General features: G+C 51.0%; 1 pseudogene; it reads right to left on the reverse strand.

Annotated features, from left to right (window-relative positions):
- Positions 1–26: 26 nt before the first annotated feature.
- LOC132250770 (interferon-induced very large GTPase 1-like) lies at positions 27–20,159 on the reverse strand (annotated as a pseudogene).
- Between the last annotated feature and the right edge of the window lie 874 nt (positions 20,160–21,033).

Here is a 21,033-nt window from a genome sequence, read left to right on the forward strand (position 1 = left end):
GACAAGTACTCTGTGAATACCCGACATGACAGAAAGTCGCCAGTGTTTTTATTTCAGTCCATATGTCACTACATGAAGAATGAAACAAGCAAAAAAACAGGTATGGGGAGTCAAGCCTGATTCGAGCATCTCTGGCACATGTAGCTAGAACTGCACGCTGCCTGCTCTAGTCAGAAGAGCGAATGTGAAGCAGTATTGTATCATATCCTACTTTTTATAATGTTAGTATTTACTATTGCCTTTCCTTGCTCTTTGCGTTGCTGCTTTTAGTCGTCCATGTTAATACGCTCACAGCAGGGAAGATTTTAGTACATGAACACATGCGTGAGTTAGATTTCTGTACTTGGGGAAACTGCAGGACTCTGACATTGTAGTCTGGAGAAGCAGCCCCACACCTGCACAGTGAAAGGAATTATGGTATAGATCTCTGCACACTATAATAGTTTAGACTATAGCTTTGCTTATCTAACTAGTTTTCTAAAATGCAATACAATTAATAGCGATATTTGACAATTAAGTTCTTTTCTTACGGTTTCCAACTGCAATCCGGTTTCCTTGATTCTCAACTTTTATAGTCTTTGTTCTGACTACTTTAAGAAGGCTTCCACCTCTGAAAGAACAGCCGTCTTTGTAACTGTTTTCCACTGGGAAGGGATTTCACCTTTGCCTTCAAATCTTTTACTGTAATGCTTTTCCAAATCTTCCCTGAAACGACACACAAACCATTTCCAGTAAGGCAGCACCGATGTGTCAGGTGTGATGTTCCAGGTGTTATACGGATGTCCTGCATCTCGGTACCTCTTGTATGGGTACTTGCGAGAATCACTAATTATGAGATTGCAATCGCTTGCTACAAGACTGGAACAAATATCAGTAACAAGATGGTTTGTTCTGTGCCAGGATACGCCTCTCACAGCTTGAGGACGATGGAAGGAAACACTGTGGGCTCCATCATGATTAGCTATGGTGTTGGTGCACACAGCTCTGCAAAAGGGACACTGCTCCCAGCACCCACCCAGCTGCTCAGCTAGGATTGTGTGGCTCCTTTCGCAATGAGTGCAGATCAGTGACAGCAAAGTCCTTCCTTAGCTTTTCTGTCACTGGATCCAATGCTTTATTCATTGCTTTCTTCAGAAATTCGATATCTGTAATCTCCTGGTGTTCAATGCCTTTCAGATCACTTCTTGGAAAGCACAGATCTCCTCCAAGTCTGCTGCAGAACGCATCCAGCCATGAGGATACATTGCCCCTTCTGTCTTTGACTACCCTAGTAGAGTCATCAATAGCTGAGACAACACGAGAGTGCAAAGCATCAAGAGAAATACATAAGGCATTCTTCAGTCTTGGATTCCTTTGATCGAAACAATAATCCTCAATGCACTCTTTGATAAAACCCTCTATGAAGTCCTTTGGGAAGTGAATGTACTGCCGGTACTTGTCAAAGTTTTCCTCTTCTGCCAGGGATTTCAGAACATAGGCTTCTAGTTTGGATCGATTGCCATTGAAGGCTGGATAGTTGGCCCTCATCTCACCGGCGATGTCATTGGCAGTCTTGTCGTACACTGCCTGGGGAAGCGCTGCAGACAGCTTGGCACATAAGAAATCAGCCAACGTTGTGATGGAGGTGGCGCCTTGGCAGGAAATCTGAAAGCACTTGAAGAAATCTTCTCTCTTGCTTTCCAGGTACAAAGCTGGATCATTTGCTTTTTTAAAGGCTGCGTGCATATCTTCAAACCTTTGTGCTGCCATTTTGCATAGGTACAATGATAGATCTAGTTCATACTCTGTATTAAAGGCATATTTTGAAGTATTGGATGGAGACGCTATATGTCCTCTAATTTCATTCAGAATTTCATGAAAGTAACCTTGATTATAATCCACTTTTTGTTGCTCTTTCTGATCAATCTTTTCTTTGACAAGGTCCATGATTTGACCTGTGATTTGCAATATGTTCCTTTTGTCACATTTATTTAAAATGGGGTTTGAAAAGTTAAACCATTTTCTCTTTTTACAGATATGTTTAGAAAAATCAACAGAAAACTTATTTTCCCTGGAGAAATCCTTAATTCTTCCTGCTAGATTAGGCTGTGTAAAACGCTCCAGAAGGATACCCTCCAGGTCAACATTAATATCAGGCTCTTCCGCAGGTGGAGCTGCTGAGGACACTTCAGTGACCCAGCCAGTCCAGAGGGAGTTAAAGCTGCGTCTCAGTTCGCGTTCACTCAGTTCCTTGCCTTTTAGTGACAGAGCCACAACTTTGCTTCTTTTGAGAAGCTCATTCTCATACTCTGACTTCTTTGCATCTAACTTGCTTTGGTTCTTCTTCAGTTCAATGAGTTTTTCACACTTCTTCTTTGTTTCTGCCACAAGTGACTCCCTCAGATCTTTCAGCTTCAGTTCAATGCCGCCTTTCCACTGGATCAACATCTCCGAGTCCTTGTCCTCACTGAAATACTCTTCAAACTCCTTCATGATGGCACTGTACTTTTCTTGAACTTGCTCTTCCAGGTTTCCGTGCCTGACCTGGAGCATGTCTCCGTTCCGAATGCGATTGCTCAGTTTCGTTTCCAAATCCAGTATGTGGCTTCTCAGCTGCCACGTCCATTGGCCATACATCACTTCTAACTTCTTGTACACTGCAATCTCCAGTGAATTCTTGAAGCTGAAAATAAAATTCTCATTCAGCAAAGCGCTCCACAGGTCGCCGATGCGGTCCTTTAATCCTGAGAGCTGTAAGACCCTGCCCTGGGATTCGTGTCTGGCAGCTGTGAGGATGCTGTTCTTCAGGTCCTGCACGTTCTGGCTGTAACTGGGATTTGGAGGGGCCATGGGGGGGTTCCCTTCCCACAGGTGAGCAAAGTAGTGGACGTGGCTGTTCACATCAAACCGGATCACATCGTTAAAGCAGGTGGCATCACAGAACTCCTGCTGGGCTGCTGTGACCGTCATTTCATCTAACTTTTCCTGCAAGCGCCTTTGTCCTTCCATGTTCTGCTCTTTTGCAGCGATGTCGCCAACATTTTGGTGCACAAACAAACAGCCTGGGGAGAGACGGACTTGCTTCATCCTCAGAAAAGCCTGCACTGCGATCTGAAGGATGTCCTGCATTTCTGAGGGATTCTCTCCAAATATATTGATTAACGTCACGTTGCCGAGGCCAATGACGAAAGTGGCCAGCTCGTTGTCATGATTAAGTGACAGTTTATTGGCCAGCTCCATGGCCCGAAGCCCCTCAGTATCAACTACAAATACGTAATCAAAGTGCAGATCTTGTTGGAGTTTCTCATCCACTTTAATGAGCTGCATAAAAGCTCCCCTGGTGCATCGCCCTGCACTGACGTTGAACTGCAGGCCAAACATGGCGTTGAGCAGTGTTGATTTTCCAGTGCTCTGGATGCCGAGCACCGAGAGAACAAACACCTTTTTGTCCCCCAGCTTCTCAATCAATCTGTCAAAAACTGCTCCCACCCATTTTAGTGGCACGTAGGAAGCGTCACCGTCCATCAGCTCAACGGGATACCCCGAAACCATCAGGTCAGCGGCAATTTGAGGTAGTTCATGAAAACATTTATCTTTTCTATTCATTGCCTCCAAAGCTTCATAAATCTGCCCAACCTCTCTCAAAATGTGCTCAAGGCCAATGGTAGAATCATTTATTTCATTTGAGAGTGCCTCTAACTTTCTTAGCTTATTTTTCAAGCCACCATCGCCTCCTTTTTTCTTTTGTGCCAAGATATCAGACCACAATTTATGATAATTTTGCTGAAGAGCTGCAAGCCGGTCGGAGGACAGGTCATCCATGAAGACTTTCATCCACTGCAAGAAGTACTTTTTGGTGGCCTCTGGATGTTTCTGGAGAAATTCAAGCATGGACCTCATCAGGTCATTGAGGGGGAATGCTCTTTTCAGCTGCTTATTTCGTATCACAGACTTTTCTGACTCAATCTCACTCCGGTGCTGCTCAATGCTTCGGTCCCCTTTGTCCTGCAGGCGGGTAAGTTCCTTGTCCTTTCTGCACCACTCGTGCCACAACTCTCCTTGCAAGGGCAGTAGTTTTTCCTTGATGTCACGCAAGTTATTCTTGTTCAAGAGCTCCACCAGATCCTGTGCCACTTTCTTGGCTTCCTGACACTCTTTCTTGTCTCCATCAATGAGGAAACCATGCCGGCGAGCAATCTCTCCACAGGCCTCCAGACTGACAGTACGGGGTGAGCCTGCCAGGAAATGCGTAATGGTTGTGGTCAGCTCGTCTATCAGCTCTGCTTCGTTCCTGTTCTTGAGGGCTATTTTGATGTTCTGGGGAGATCTTCCAGCCGCAACTTTCTCTTTGTCAGCAAGAAGACAGATCAGAGGTTTTTCAGATTGCCAGAGATCATGTATAATTTGCATGCCTTTTTCGTCCTTCTGACCAGACTCAGTGATGAGAAGTACATTAATAGAAGAAACTTCCTGTAAGAACTGGATTTGTTGCTCGTGTTCTCGTGCATCTCCGTGCAGGTTAGTAAAGGCAATGCAGTTGTCAAATCGATCGTCATCTCTCCCACCCGGACAATACCAGAAGATTTCCACAACTCCTCTCATTAGGAGGCAGTCTTTGCTGCTGCCTCTGCAATGACGATGGAAAAAGATATCATGCCTGTGCTTGCTCAGCAGCGCGTTCAGGATCTGAGACTTAGAAGAAGCAGAAGAATCCCCAATGCGCATGAAGGACACCACTGGGGTGTCCACTCGGTAAATCAGTTTGTTTTTGGTAGTTTTAGTTGTTGTGCCCACTCCAGATTGCTCAGCGCCTTTCCAGCTCTTGTGGAGCAGGCTAAGGGCCCAAAGAGGGAATTGTATCTGGGAGCCACGAGGACTTGGCACCAGCAGTGGGAGGGCAAACTGGCAGAGCGCAAGCTTTGTGCAAACGTATTGCCTCATGAAATCATCGGCACAGTGAAAAATTGCCATCTGGATGTCCATTGGATGCACGTGTGTCTGACGCATGGTAGATCCACCAGCTCTCTCAGTAAAGTCATTAAAAAAGTCATCAAATGTATCGGAGGATTCACCTTCATCGTCTTGGGTTGTTGGTGCATTTGCTGGGTCTTGTTCAGTTTTCGTGTCATCCTTGCAAACCAGGTACCTTACACGGTAGTCCAGCATCATCAGCTTTTGCAAAAAATAAAATGGCAGCTCACTGTCCTTGCTGGGCTGGCTGTCATGCACAGAGGTCTTGTAAATGATGTGGAAATCTGCTCGCCCCATTTTCTGTGGATAATAGCTGGCAAGTCCCAGTTGCTTCAATAAATTCAGAAACGCTTGGTTTTCAGTAGTTTCCTGCATTTGGCCACTGCTGGATTTCACAAGAGGTTTGGAGTGTGGTAGATCTGAAGCTTTTGTCCCTTGAAAGATTTCTTCCATTTCTTTTCTTATACCGTATTTCTTTTTATCATCATTTGTGGCTTCAACGTCTCCCTCTATGAGGGACTTCAAGTCTCCTTCCAGGCCTTCCCAATCACGCCATGCCCTATACTTTCGAAGGACACTTGTCATTTCAGGACACCACGAGTCTCCCATGCGACCTTCTACAAAAGCCAGTCGCTTGCTCTTTTGCTCTGGAGACACATCTCTGGATTCGGGGGTTATTGTCAGACATGTCAGCAGCAGGAAAGCCTGAGCTCTGTAAACAGCCCCATCCCTCAGAGTCAAATATTCTTCATGTGCTGTTTGCATTTCCCTTAGCATGAAGTTAATGTCGGGACTTCCAAGGAGGTGCTGAAAGGTGTGGCTTTCCACCTGGTATCCGGTGCTGGCGGCAATGGAGAGCAGTAGCAGTTCTGTGTCCGTCTGTGCTCTCTCCCGCAGACCCTCCAGTAGAGAAGACAAAGCCAAGCTGACATGTGTTGTAGCCTTCACCTTTGCTTCTTGAACGGCTGCTGCAGAGGACAGTGGCTCGTAGGTGACCTCCTGTATGTAACTCTTCATTTGCTGCAGTGTCTCAGTAAGGGCTGGAAAGTCCGAGACGCTGACGGGGTTTGGACTCACATCCTCGGTGTGGAAAACCCACTGCATAACGAGAGAGGATCGGGGGAAGTTCTTCACGGAGTAGACGTGAGGGTCCAGAAGGCAGCGCAGCTGAGATCTGATGGAAAAGGTGTTTTGTGCCGGCAACTCTCTGCACAGAGAAACTGTCTTTTCTAAGAAGTCCTGAAGCCCCTTGTGTGACAGGCAGACACTGATCCACACGCTGTAGTCCTTTGTTCTTTCATTCAGCTTCTGTTTGAAGTCCATTAACTTCAACAACTGCTCTTCATCCCCAGTGACGTGCCAGGTCTTCAGATCCTCCAAGAATGCCTTCGCCTCATCTACTGCGCTAATTAATCCCTCTCCAAACAATGGGCTGGTGCTTTGGTTTGTCAGTGCTGCGTAGGCAGCCCGGAGACTGTTGCTCACCTGATGAACTTCGGCAAAGTCCTGTCTGTGATTGGCCAGGATCATGTCCCACACTGGGATCAGCTGGAGGCCTCGGTCTATAACGCACCAGGTTTTGTTATTCATCACAAGTTCCGATTTCCATCGTGCAAGAGCATCCACGTCAGGGGGGCCTCCCATCTTGGTCGCAAACAGCCGAATCTTTGTTTCCTGGTTTTTCCTCCCTGTGCCCTGGAGCGATGCTGCAGAGTTCGACGCTGATACCTTAACCACCCCTGCAGCGCTGAAACCAAAGCCCGTGAAGCTGCCCCCTACGTAGGAGTTAAGGGCATCCGATGTCTGTTTCTTCACCTCGTCCAGCTGCTCTGCCCGAAATCCCTCAGAAGATGCTTTCCACCAGAAGATCCCACCGAAGTGGAGGGGGCCCTGGTTGACATGAGACCCGAATCTGGTGAAGAAACCCCCGCAGTGGCTCTTCAGCATCTCCAGCCTGTCTGGCTCCGGGGTGTGACTCAGAAGCTGCTCGATCCCTGTTAGCTCTTGCAGTGCTGGCCTGGACAGTCGAAGCTGGTCCTTTGGGAAGTAGCAGGAGGCCAGCGGGATGTAGCTGTACTTGGCAGTGCAAATGTACGTGTGCTCACAGCGGGACCTGTGGGTTTCCTCATGGTCTGAAGCTGTGCTGTAATCTGTGCTGGTTTCGGCACTAAACCCCCAGAATCCACCTTTGGCTGCAACACTCGTGCTGAAGCCCAGCTTCTCCATGGTCTTGGTGAAGGTGGATTCTTCTCTGGACGAGGAAAACGCCTTCGTCTCAAACAGGGACCCTTGCTCTGGGCTGGAGAGCTTGAATCTGTACGGGACGGTTATGAGCGGCTCTCTCTTCTCCAGCAGGTCCTCAAGCTTGTCTGTTCTGTAAATGCCTTGCAGGGCCAGCCCTCCCGATGCCCGCCTCAGCACCTCCTCGTCGGGGATGTTCTCCCCCTTGGACACCGACTCCTCCAGGAGGTTTAGTTGCTTCTGCGTGTTCTCTATCACCTCCACCAAAGGCTTCTCAGACGCCACCCAGTACTCGCGGGGTACATCCATTGCTTGCCACAGGCGTTCCTCTTTGCATTTCACCTCTTCCTCGTGGCGGCTTCGGCCACTTTCCTGCATTTCCTTTAGCTCCTCCAGTGCTAGCTTGGCTTTTTCTTGCTTCTTCTGTAGCCTCTCCAAGCACTCTTCCTGCAGCTGCTTCATTGTTGTCTTGCTGTCTGTTAATTTGAGAAGCTGTTGAAGTGCCCGCTTTTCCCATGGGTACCGCGTTTCACACTCAAGCTTTAGATAGTCTTCATACTGCAGGTGTTTCAAAGCTTGTAGAGAGGTAACCCCCAGTTTGTCCCGTAGCTTGGGGAGCCAGTACTCTGAGCAGAGTCCCACGCCATGAAGTCTGGTCAGCAGTTCTTCCTGAACAGGATCTCTCTGAATCAGATCTTCAGGTTTTTCATCTTCTCCAGACATGCTGTGAAAGGGGAAATCAGACTTGTGTTACCAGTTTGGCTTATCAGGGAACTCTTCAGTAAGCTAAAGCACAAAAAGGACACTTGGTCAAATAACTAAGGAGGCTTAAAAGAGGATTGCTCGGGCATGCAGGGATGAAGTCAGGAAGGCCAAAGCACAGTTGGAGGTGCAGCTAGCAAAGGACATGAAGGATAACAAGAAGGGATCTACAAGTATGCCGGTAGCAAGAGAAGGATCAGGGGAAGTGTGGGTCCCTTCCTGAATGGGGGAGGCAACCCGGTGACAGAGGATGCAGGAAAGGCTGAAGTGCTCATTGCCTTTTTTGACTTAGTCTTCACAGGCAGCTGATCCCCCTCAGGTAAGTGGGGTAGAGGGTGCGGCGCAGCTGAGATGGATCCCAAGGGGAAGCCCTTCGGACCCCTCTTAGTTCACCAGACAGGGAGCTGCACTCCCGAGCCACACGCGAGCAGCGCATGAAAACTGCACGCTCTGTAAGAGTGCACCAGCATTTGCATAAGGCAGGCGTGAGGTCAGGGGGTACCTCCATCAAGCAAGAGCAGTAGAATCAGCTCCATGGACATGGTGCAGACGCGGAGCATGACTGCTAGGGGCCCTGGCACCACCGCCTGCCCTGGGCTCTTCTGAGGACTCCACCCAGACAGAGCTCATGCTAGGGTCATCGGCCCCTTGCCCCTCTGTCTGTGGGGGAGGCTCAGTGGGGTCCTGGCGGATGGTGGGGGTGGGGGTTGCCTTGCCTGTCCCTCCTGTGCCTGACTGAGGGCTCTGGAGGAGCAGGTGAGGGAGCTCCAGGCTGAGGGGCATCAGGGCTGCAGAGTTTGAAATTGACTCCTATTTCTGTTCACTGCAGGCCCAGTCGTCCACTGTCCAGCCCCCCCAGGAGATGCGTCCAACACAGGAGTGGCAGAAGGTGTCCACCAGATCCAGAGATGCTTGGGCTAGCGTGGTGGAGGCTCCCCGGGTACAACTGGGAAACAGGTATGAGGCCCTGGCAGCCGTGACGGAGAAGTATGAAGGAGGTGCCTCGAGTGGGGATGATTCCAACTTCCACACAACACCAACGGCCCAGAGAACGAACACCAGCAGGAAGAAACGCTGGATCCTTGTCATTGAGGACTCCATCCTATGAGGACTGGAGGGTCCCATCTGCTGTCCCGACCCCATGGCACAAGAGGTCTGCTTCCTGCCTGGGGCTCGGGTTTGGGACATCACGGAGAGGATCCCGGCCTATAACCGACCCTCAGACCAGTACCCCATGGTTCTCATCCATGTGGGAAGGAATGACTTGGCCAGGGGCAACCCAGACCACATCATGAAGGACTTCGAGGCCCTGGAGGCCAAGCTCAAAGAGACAGGGGCATAGGTGGTATTCTCCTCTATTCTCCCAGTGAGTAGGTGTGGACGGCGACACAAGGCCTGCATTGGCGAGGTCAACTGGCAGTTATGAGGTTGGTGCTGCCAGGCAGGCCTCGGGTTCCTGGATAACGACCCATGCTTTTGTGCAGGGGACTTCCTTGGGCGGGATGGACTACATCTCTCTCCTAAAGGCAAGCATGTCCTTTCTTTCAGGTTGGCTGATCTCGTGCGGCGAGCTTTAAAGTAGCTTCAGCGGAGGATGAGGCCGCAGGAAGACTTAAGGACACCTCCCAACCAAGACAGGTAACATACGCAAGGAGTACCCAGGTACATAACAGGGGTCCAGATAGTCTTGAAAATCAGGGGGTGGTGTGGCGGGCCAGTAGGGGGCACTCCTGCGTTGAGCCGCCCACCTCCCTGCACCCGACCACCTTCCCAGCTCCGAGTGCCTTCCTGGGGTGCCTCACGTCCGGCCGACCCCTTCCCTGGAGCACACCCGCTAGCCTGGGGTTCCCGCTGCCACCATCCAAGGCTCTGGACTCAATTCTGGCTCTGCGTACCTTGGAGAACACAGGCCTGATCGACCAATGCGTACTAGACCCAATATAAGCACTTGTGCCACTTCCCAAGTCAGGGGCTGATTAGGGAAGCCTCCCTTAGATTCATAGATTCATAGATGTTAGGGTCGGAAGGGACCTCAATAGATCATCGAGTCCGATCCCCTGCATAAGCAGGAAAGAGTGCTGGGTCTAGATGACCCCAGCTAGATACTCATCTAACCTCCTCTTGAAGACCCCCAGGGTAGGGGAGAGCACCACCTCCCTTGGGAGCCCGGTCCAGACCTTGGCCACTCGAACTGTGAAGAAGTTCTTCCTAATGTCCAATCTAAATCTGCTCTCTGCTAGCTTGTGGCCATTGTTTCTTGTAACCCCCGGGGGCGCCTTGGTGAATAAAACATCCCCAATTCCCTTCTGTGCCCCTGTGATGAACTTATAGGCAGCTACAAGGTCGCCTCTCAACCTTCTCTTGCGGAGGCTGAAAAGGTCCAGGTGCTCTAGTCTCTCCTCGTAGGGCTTGGTCTGCAGGCCCTTGACCATACGTGTGGCCCTTCTCTGGACCCTCTCCAGGTTATCCGCATCCCTCTTGAAGTGCGGTGCCCAGAATTGCACGCAGTACTCCAACTGCGGTCTGACCAGCGCCCGATAGAGGGGAAGTATCACCTCCTTGGATCTGTTCGTCATGCATCTGCTGATGCACGATAAAGTGCCATTGGCTTTTCTGATGGCTTCGTCACACTGCCGGCTCATGTTCATCTTGGAGTCCACTAGGACTCCAACATCCCTCTCCACTTCCGTGCCACCCAGCAGGTCATTCCCTAGGCTGTAGGTGTGCTGGACATTTTTCCTCCCTAGGTGCAGCACTTTGCATTTCTCCTTGTTGAACTGCATCCTGTTGTTTTCTGCCCACTTGTCCAACCTGCCCCTTAGTCCACAGACCTAAGGGGCCTCCTCGGCATAATTTAGACCCACCCCTCAATAAGTCTCCCACATCGGTCACAAAGGAGAACTTTATTGATTCAGGGGGCAGGGTGAAAACAGGGTAAAAGATAGAACATTATCAGAGGAATATCAGAGGAATCCCATAGAGCAAACCAGTATGGCTGACGGTAGCCGTTTAAACACGCATCTGAGTTACTGTAAGCTAAATATCTAGTCGGATCTCGAGTAGCTTACTCACATGCATCATCCAGAGGTGGCTGGAGTTACCCTCTGGAGGCAGGCCACTCTTGGAGCGTGCGGTTATGAAGAGAGAGCCAGTTTCAGATTCACCTGGGTGACCTCATGGCTAAATGGCTGCCTTCTTCCTGGACCAGGCCTTTAAATAACCTCTCTGACCTCAGCAGCCCGGTCCAATCGAAGCTGCCAGTACTGGCCACAAGCCCACCAATCTAAAAAAGCATCACTGGCTACCTGGGCAGGTGACCGGGGCTTTCCCTCCCCCCTTCCCCAGGTGACAAGATCATCCGCCTCCCAGGCACCAGGCTTTTGTCATGTAGACAAGGGAGGGAGATCCCCGCCCTGAGGGATTCAACACAAGCCTCTCATGCTGGCAGAGACAGATCTCTGGAGAGGGACACAGACGGTGGCATTTCTGACAGAGGTGGCACACGCAGCAATATGAGGCCTTAAATGCCTCTATACCAACCATCGCAGTATGGGAATAAGCAGGAGGAACTTGCCGTCCGAATAGCCTGTTCAAACCCAGACATAGTAGGGCTCACAGAAACCTGGTGGGATTCATCCCACGACTGGGCGGTTAACATTAAGGAACACAGACTATACAGGTGGGATAGAGCGGGGAGGAAAGGCGGGGGTGTGACGCTCTACGTCAAAGAACAAGACACATACTCAACCAGCAGGATGGGGTCAGAGGAGGGGCAGGCTGAAGTGCTCTGGGTCAGGATACAGGGGGGTCATGGGGAAAGGGACTTAATGGTGGGGGTCTACTACAGACCCCCCAACCAACCCAAGGGGAAGAGCTGGACTGCAAATTCTTGGGTCAGCTTGCGGAGGCACTTAAAGCAAGGGACGTAGCTGTCATGGGTGATCTAAATTACCTGGACATCTGCTGGGAGGAGCAGTCAGCCAGGTCAGACCACTCACGGAGGTTCCTGGATGAGATACAGGACCTCCACCTAACCCAGGAGGTGCACAGTCCCACCAGGGGGAATGCCCTGCTGGACCTGGTCCTGGCTACAGGTGATGACCTGGTAAGAGGGCTCCAGGTCCTCGACCACCTGGGTGATAGTAATCATCACTTGCTGGAATTCACCATCCAGCACAGGGTGTCAAGGTCCTGCAGCAAGGCAGTAGCCCTAGACTTTAAGAGGGACAACTTGAATGAGTTGAGATTAGTAGGAGAAGCACTGGGGTCCTCAAGAGTAGGGGAACTCAGTGCCCAAGATGACTGGTCGTTCCTTAAGGAGACGATACTCAGAGCCCAAGGGGTGACAATCCCAACAAGAAGCAAGGGGAGCAGGAGTGCCCAGAAGGCCCCCTGGCTCACCAAAGGCATCCATGAATGCCTGATTGCCCAAAAGGAGGCGTACACCCTGTGGAAGGGAGGGGCTATCACCAATGAGGAGTATACCACCACTGCTCGGGTCTGTAGTGGGGCTGTTAGGAAAGCTAAGGCAGATACAGAGCTAGGCCTATTGTCAAGTATCAAGATAATACAAAGTCCTTTTTTAAATATATAGGGAGAATGAAGAAGGCACCGGGTAATGCGGGGCCCCTGCAGGATATGCTTGGCAATCTGGTGGTTGCACCAGAGGAGAAAGCAGACCTCTTTGACAAATTCTTCGCCTCCATTTTCTTGTCTTGGGACCGGGACTCCCCAGCCAGGATTCCAGACGGACTCGGGAGAAATGCTGCCAGGCCTAAGGTCAGGGAGGACCGGGTTAGAGAGCTTCTGGAGGGGCTGGACGTGTTCAAATCAGCGGGTCCAGATGCTCTCCACCCCAGGGTGTTGAGGGAACTGGCAGGGGTTATTGCGGGGCCCCTGGCACAGCTTTACGAGCACTCATGGTGCTCTGGCCAGGTGCCAGATGACTGGAAGATAGCCAGCGTGGTCCCCATCTTTAAAAAAGGGAGGAGGGAGGACCCGGGCAACTATAGGCCCGTTAGTCTTACTTCAATCCTGGGGAAACTCTTTCAGAAGATTATCAAGGAGCACATCTGTGATGGGCCAGCAGCAGGGATGATGCTCAAGGGCAAGCTGCATGGTTTAATTAGGGACAGGTCCTGTAAGACCAACCTGATTGCCTTCTACGATCAGGTCACAAAAGCACTGGACTCAGGTGTCGCAGTGGATGTAGTCTTTCTGGACTTTAGCAAGGCCTTTGACACTGTCTGCTATCCCATCCCCATTAAAAAAACGAGGTGACTGTGGCATCGATGCCTACACAGTCAGATGGATCGCAAATTGGCTGAACGGTCGTACTCAGAGGGTAGTGGTCTTTTTCAGCCTGGAGGGAAGTGGGCAGTGGGGTCCCCCAGGGCTCAGTCTTTGGGCCCGCACTGTTCAATTTCTTTATTAGTAACTTGGAGGATGGGGTGAAAAGCAGCCCGTTTAAATTTGCTGATGATACCGAGATTTGGGGTGAAGTGGGCATGCTAGTAGGGAAGGACAGATTACATCAGGACCTGGACAGGTTACAGGGGTGGGCTAACAAAAATGGGATGGGTTTCAATACTGACAAGTGCAGGGTGCTGCACTTGGGCAATAGGAACCAGCAGCACACTTAAAAGCTGGGAAACTCCCTTCTCGAGAGCATGGTGGCAGAAAGAGCTCTTGGAATCTGTGGCGGGTTGGATGGAGGCCAGCACCTGTTGGCTGTCAGCCAACCAATTTGAAAAACATCACTAGCTGCTGGGCAGACTCTAGCCCACCAGGAAGGAAGCCCCTCACGCAGGTGTGTGATGCCAGTCATGTAGGCAGAGGGAGCAGGTTTCCCCCCTCCCTCAGGGTGTATCCAGCTCAGGTTAGCTAGAGAGACAGGGTAAGGATGTGTCTCTTTCCTGGGCCCATCTTTATCAAACTGTCACAGAGCAGAGACTTTGGGCGGAGACAAAGGTGGCTTTCTGCCACAGAGTCATTATTGACTTGAAGATGAACATGGGCCAACAAGTGAGATCACGGTCAGTAGGGCCAACCGTACCTAGTCGTTCATCCACAGATGCATTGCAAGCAGGGCCAAGGAGGTGATCCTCCCCCTCTATGTGACACTGGTCAGGCCACAGGTGGAGTACTGCGTCCAGTTCTGGGCGTCGCACTTCAGGAGGGATGTGGACAGCATGGAGAGGGTTCAGAAGAGGGCCACCCGCATGATTAGGGGACAGCAGGGCAGGCCCTACGAGGAGAGGCTACGGGACCTGAACCTGTTCAGCCTTCGCAAGAGAAGGCTGAGGGGGACCTGGTGGCTAGCTATAAACTCATCAGGGGGGACCAGCAGGGTTTGGGGGAGACCTTGTTCCCCCTTGCGCTCCCGGGGTAACAAGGAATAACGGCCACAAGTTGTTAGAGAGTAGGTTTAGACTAGACATAAGTAGGAACTACTTCACAGTCAGGGCGGCTAGGATCTGGAACCAACTTCCAAGGGAAGGGATGCTGGCTCCTACCCTGGGGTCTTTAAGAGGAGGCTAGACGCCTACCTGGCTGGGGTCATTTGAGCCCGCTTTTTTTCCTGCCCAGGGCACGGGGTCGGACTTGATCTACAAGGTCCCTTCTGACCCGACTTCTATGAATACATGATGAACAAGGAGCACTGGGGGAAGTTGCAGCAAGGGAAGCTGAGGTGAGATGTTATAAGAAATCCCTCACGAGGAGGGTAGTAAAGCACTGGAACCGAGAGATGACGGAATCTGTGTCCTTGGAGGTTTTTAAGACCCCGCGAGTCTGGCCTGGGATGATCTAGGGGTCCTACTGGGAGCAAGGGGCTGGACTAGATGTGACCTCCTGAGGTCTCTTCCAATCCTCATTTTCGATGATCTTCTATGATATTTCCAAAGTGATCTATTCCCTCTTCAGTACCCTTCACAGTGTCCATAATTATAGGTTTTGAGATACCAAAGGAAATATCTCAAGCCATTCTCGTCCATTGCCATTAATTGATCTATGATACATGAATTTATATAGCTCTTTTTTGAACCTGGTTGAGCTCTCTGCCTCCACCACCTCCTGTGACGATTAATTCTACAATTCACCTACACATTGCATAAAAAACTACTTTCTCCTGTTGGTTTTCGACCTGTTTCCTACTAATGTCAGCAGGTGGCCCCCAGTTCTAGTACTCTGGGTCTTGGTGAACAACAGCTCCCTTTTCAGCTGGTCCACACCCTTCACGATTTTATGGGCCTCTATCAGATGCTGATGTTTGTGCGTCTGATAGCACAAACATCAGCGTCCTGACCAAAGCAGACTCCAACAGCACTGAGGCCAGGATAATCCAACAGAGACTTCTCTGGACAGGTCATGCTGTTTGCATGCCTGACTCCCACCTTCCAAAGAGAATATTTTTCTCACAGCTGAAAGAAGGTAAGGAAAGTTGTGGAGGGCAAAGCAAGTGCTTCAAAGACACCCTGAAGGCAAACATGAAGAGGTGCAACATTGACATCAACACTTGGGAGACTCTTGCTTGGGACTGACTACAATGGAGGAAGGCTCTTTGGGAGGGACCTCAACACTTTGAAACAGCTTGTCGACAGGCAGAAGAGGAAAAGAGGAACAGGCGAAAGGAACATCAGAACATGCAACGCAGCAACACAGTGCCCATCCCTCCTGGAAACACCTGTCCTCACTGCGACAAGACATGTGGCTCCAGAATCGGGCTATGGAGCCACCTGCGGTCTCACTACTCAGGTCTATGGAAGACAACCTTACTCGTTCGCAAGTGATCTCCCCATCATCATCAGACCTCTGTCATATCCCCCCTCATCCTTCTCCTTTCCTAACCAAAGAGTCCTAACCTTTCTAGTCTCTCCTGGTATGGTCCCGGATCATTTGGGTTGCTCTTCTCTGGACCTTTTCTAATTCTACTCCCATCCCCTTTGAGATGTGAGACCAGAACTTCACACAGTATTTAAGATGTGGGTTCAGCTTCAGCATGGATTTGTGTAATGGCAGGATGATGTTCTCTGTCTTGTTTTCAGTTCCTTTCTTAATGATGCCCAGCATTTTATTGGCTGTTTTGGTCACTGCTACACCTGAGCTGATGTTTTCAGAGAAGTATCTACAGGGCCACTAAGGTCTCTTTCCGGAGTTGTAATAGCCAGTTCAGAACCCAGCATTGAGTACTTACTGTTGAAGTTATTTTTTTATCATGGACGAAAAAACCATGGACTAAATAGAGACACTGGGTTTCTGACACATTATAACCTGCCTGACATCTGACTCCACAGGTACATCTCCACCGTTCACCTGCTACATTCGTTCTCCCCTCCCACCCCACCAACCTCTGTCTCACCCACTGACTCCTCAACTCACATCTTCACTGACTGCCGTTCTTGCACGCACACCAGCCTCTGGCTTCTTTACTATTCACTCCGTCCAGGGAGAGCACAACCCAACTGCAGATGCTTCCTCAGCCTGACAAAGGTTATTTAGACCCAAAAGCTTGCAAACAAGAATTTTTCCAACTATTTGAGTAGGCCTAATAAAAAACATCAGCTCTACCCAAAGAACCTTGTCTGCCTGTGTCCTTAGACCTTGTAACATGGCTACAACCTACACCCTTGTAACAGATTGGTGAGACAGGATTTCCCTTTATACAAGCCATGCTGGCTCCTCCCCAGCAAATCATATTTGCCCATATGATTACTGATTTTATTCTCTATTAGATATCCTGCCAACTTGCCAGGGATGGAAGTGACTCACTGGTCTGTAGTTCCCAGGGACACCTCTGGAGCCCCTTTTGAAGATGGGTGTTATACTGGCAGCCCACCAATCCTTTGGCTCAGAGGCCATTTGTAATGATAGGTGAGATGCTATTGCCAGCAGTTCTGCAATTCCACCTTTGAGTTGGGTGAATGCCATCCAGTCGTGGTGCCTTATTGTTATTTTATGTATTCATTTGTTCTAAAATATCCTCTCTTGTCCTTCAGTGCGGTCCAACTCTTCACACCCACCTACTAGAAAGGATTGATCTGCCATGGGAATGTCCCCAGTACCTTCTACTAAAAACGCTGATGCAATGACCTTTTTTTCGTTTCTCTGCTATGATCCTTTCAGCCTTGGTCATCTAATGGTCCCTCCAATTCCCTAGCTCAGGGGTAGGCAATTATTTTGGGTACAGGGTCGCTTACCAAGTTTTGGCAAGCCATCAAGGGCCACATAGTTTCATAGTTTCATAAAAGTAGGGTCAGAGGGGACCTGAGCAGATCATCGAATCCGACCCCCTGCCCTGGGCAGGAATGAATACAGGGCTCTTATGACCCCTGCTAATTTTAAGCTCAAATGACCCCAGCTAGGTAGTTATCAAGCCTCCTTTTAAAGACCCCAGGGTAGGAGCCAGCACCACTTCCCTTGGAAGCTGGTTCCAGACCCTAGCCACCCTGACTGGGAAGCAGTGCCTCCTGATGTCTAGGCAGAACCCATTCTCAGTCAATTTGTGGACGTTGTTCCTTGTTACTCCAGGAAGTGCTCAGGGGAACAGGGTCTCACCCAATCCCCTCTAGTCCCCCAGGGTGAGTTTATAGATGGCCACTAGATCCCCCTCAGTCTTCTCTTATGGAGGCTGAACAGGTTCAGGTCCCATAACTTCTCCTCGTAGGGCCTGCCCTGCTGCCCCCGATCATGTGGGTGGCCTCCTCTGGCCCCTCTCCATGCTGTCCACACCCCTCCTGAAGTGCAGCGCCCAGACCTGGACACAATACTCCTGCAGTCCTGGCGATGCAGCTGGGAACCAGGTGGGGCTGGATCTGCCAATGGCAGGTGGGCAGGGGAGTGGGGAAATCGCTGCGAAAGGTGGGCAGAAGGGGGAGCGAGTGGGTGCACAGAGCACAGCAACAGTTGGGTGGAAGCATGGGTCCCGTGCTGGTGCACCAGGGCCCGCACCTGCAGGGCCCAGAGCTGGGTGGCAGAAGCATGGTGTCCGGGCCAGCAGAGGCTCTATGGAGCCAGCCTGGCTTCTCCGTCTCCCTCCTGGCACAGCACAGCCCAGCTCCACAGAGCCCCAGCCAGTCCAGATCCCACGCTCGTGCTGCCCTGCTCTGGACCCCACTGGTGGTGGCCCAGGGCACTGGAGCAAGCCCTGCACTCCCACATGGCTGTCACTGCACTCCACGCGCCCACTCGCTGCCCATTTCCCCACGTACAGCAGCCATTTTCCCACTCACCCTGCCCACTGTGCTTGGGCACCACCTGCTTCCTAGGTGCGTTGCTGGGACTGCAGGAGCCAGCCCAGCCCAGCCTAGACCTGAGGACTGGGGCAATCACCCATTCCCCTCCCTTCCTCTCTTCCTCCTCCTTTTTATCCGTATTTCCCTCCAGCGCTGTGCGGCAGGAACAGCCCCGAGCCAGAAGCCTCCACAAGCCACTCTAGGCAGAGGCTTCCTGCTGGGGTGGGGGGAAGGGGTTGGGTGGGCCAGACTTGAAGCTGGGGCTTAGATCTGCCACTGCCTCCCTATGGGTCCTATTGCCCCTGGCTACTGTCATCTTTGACAGGCAGCCAGGGGCAGATAAATATTAATGTTATAAAAATTTTAGGGGCCCCGTAGGCCACATAGAATGGCCTGGTGGACCGCGTGTGGCCCACAGGCCGTATTTTGCCCACCCCTACTGCAGCTGGCTTCCTGCCTCTGATGTATTTTTAAAAAGTCGTTATTATTAACTGTTAGCACCTTTTGCTACATGCGCCTCTAATTCTTTTTTGGCTTGCTATATGTTGCTTTAACATGTTTTCCACGGGTGCCAGGCTTCCTCCCCCAGACGTGGGCTGACCTAAGTATTGTGTTGTGTTCAGCACAGTACCCTACCTGCCACACCACAGGTGACCCATGAGCTAGCTCGTCCCCCAGTGCTCCTTTTCAAGCTGAACCACCAATATGGTCATTGGGGGGAAAAAAAAAAAAAAAAACGATGGAGGAAACTGCAGAAAGGGAGCTTTTGCCTCACTGGGAACCAGGGTCCAAGCGAGAACCAAGGGCCCCCTCCTTTCTGGCCTGCACCCACCTCATGAACCCACACACACTCTCCGTCCCCCATCCTTCCTGGCCTCAGTTATTTCTCACAGATCCTTTCCTCGTGGCGTTCCTTGGAGAAAGGTGAGCAGTCCCCCTACCTGGGTAACCACCTTTCCCAAGTAAACATGACATTGAACACCAGATAAATCTACCAGTGCTGCTCTTGGACATCTCTGAAATTGTATCCTCAATATTCATTACATCAGTCCCCAAACCAAAACTCTCATGACCAGGTTGCTGTCAGCCTTGCCCTGTTGTACGGGTGTGAAACTTGGATGAGTTATTGGAAACACCTGGAGGGTTTGGCACATTACCATCAGCAACGCCTTTAACAAATCCCCTATTTCCATTGGAAGGACACAAGAACAAATGCCAGAGTCTGGCTCAAGGAAACGCCACCAGCAGTGAAGCTGTCTTTATAAGGCCCCGGTTCTGTGGGACAGGACACGTCCTAAGGATGCCTGAGCCAGACCCAAGGGATGGCACTCTTTGCTCAGAAGCTTGTCTAACTTTTTTTTCCCCAACCCTACAATTCAGCCAACATTAAAAATACTGCCCAATAAACCCCGATTCTGCCCTGTTCCTACTGGCATTATCACCACAACTACAACAGCACTCCAACGCTGCTACTGCTCTCCAGGGAGCATTTCTGCACAGGAATACTTCTTGTCCTGCCCTCAGCTCCACTGGAAAGGATTATTGCTTGCTGCGGTGACTGGACCAGGTTCATCGTGCTGGCATCTGTTTACTAAGTCAAAAAGGTAGTGACCAAAAAGCAGAGAATAAACAAGGCCTTAAAGGGACACAGAGTTTTGTCCAAACCCTTTTCCACCCACAGCAAAGCAACAGCATTTCAACACAGTACCTTCTCCGTTCTCGGTGGATCCTTCCTCTGGTGTGTGCCCAGCCCCGCGGGACTCGCAGTCTTTATCTGTACAGCACTGTTGCTTTCACTTCCAGCCTGCCTGCTGCTTCCCCTGTCAGCATGAACAACTCAGCCGCACCTAACGAGCTCAGGGATGATGAACGGAAAAGCCCACAAACCACCACGAAGCAGTTAGTTTCTCACAGAAAGCCTCCGCCGTCTGTGGAGAATGGGAATGATTTCCAGGAAGGGAGCCGGCAGCAAGACTCGAAAGTGAAAGCAGTGCTGTGAAATGTCAGATGTCTGTGGGGGAGCTGAGGGGGGCGAGGGGAGGGCCCGGAGACGTGCAGTGTTGTGTTGAGGAGCAGCACAGGCATGAAAGGGGGAGAAGCTGGGGCTGGGGACGTGGTCCTTGTCCATCCTGGGCCGTGCTCAGGACAGGCTGGAGGGGATAAGTCCCACGTACAAAAGTCAAAACCCTGCCAGAGGTAAGAGCTGAGAGACATGAGTACTAGGCCTGTGCAAAGCAGCAGTGATCCTGTCTGACTTCAGATCCGGCCCCTTTGGATGGCTGCACTCCAGATCGGTTTGCCGCTTCCATCCGACTGAAACGGCTCCGCAGCTTCAGAGCCACTTGGGAGACCCGGCTATACTGGGGGAAGAAAGAAATGTCTACAGCTTTATTTCAGCTCTGACTTGGGTGCAACGTGCTGAGGGCACGACGCCTGCCAAGCCTCAAGAAGATGGGTGCAGGGGGTTGGGGGAGCTGCTCCCCAAATGCGTGAAAGCAAACGCCTGTCACCTCTGTGTGTTACAGCACCGGGGCTGAAAGCTGCAGCGGTGGTCTCCCCTGGTGAGGCCACAAAGGCTCCCACGGTTCAAGATCTGTGCAGGGTTTTGGGGGGAGCCGCACCCCAAGCTGCTGACAGGCAAAACTGGTGACACAAATGACCCTGTGTGTGTTAAGGTGCCGTGGGCTGAAAGCTGCAGCGGTGCTAGCCACGAGGCCTGCCAAGTTTCAAGAAGACTGGTGCAGGGGTTGGGGCGGTTTGTACGGGCATTTGCACATTCCTCACCAAATATATACAGCACTGCTTTCACTCTCGAGTCTGGCTGCCGGCTCCCTTCCTGGAAATCATT

This window comes from Alligator mississippiensis, chromosome 1, assembly GCF_030867095.1.
Source record: "Alligator mississippiensis isolate rAllMis1 chromosome 1, rAllMis1, whole genome shotgun sequence".
Taxonomy (NCBI): Eukaryota; Metazoa; Chordata; order Crocodylia; family Alligatoridae; genus Alligator; species Alligator mississippiensis.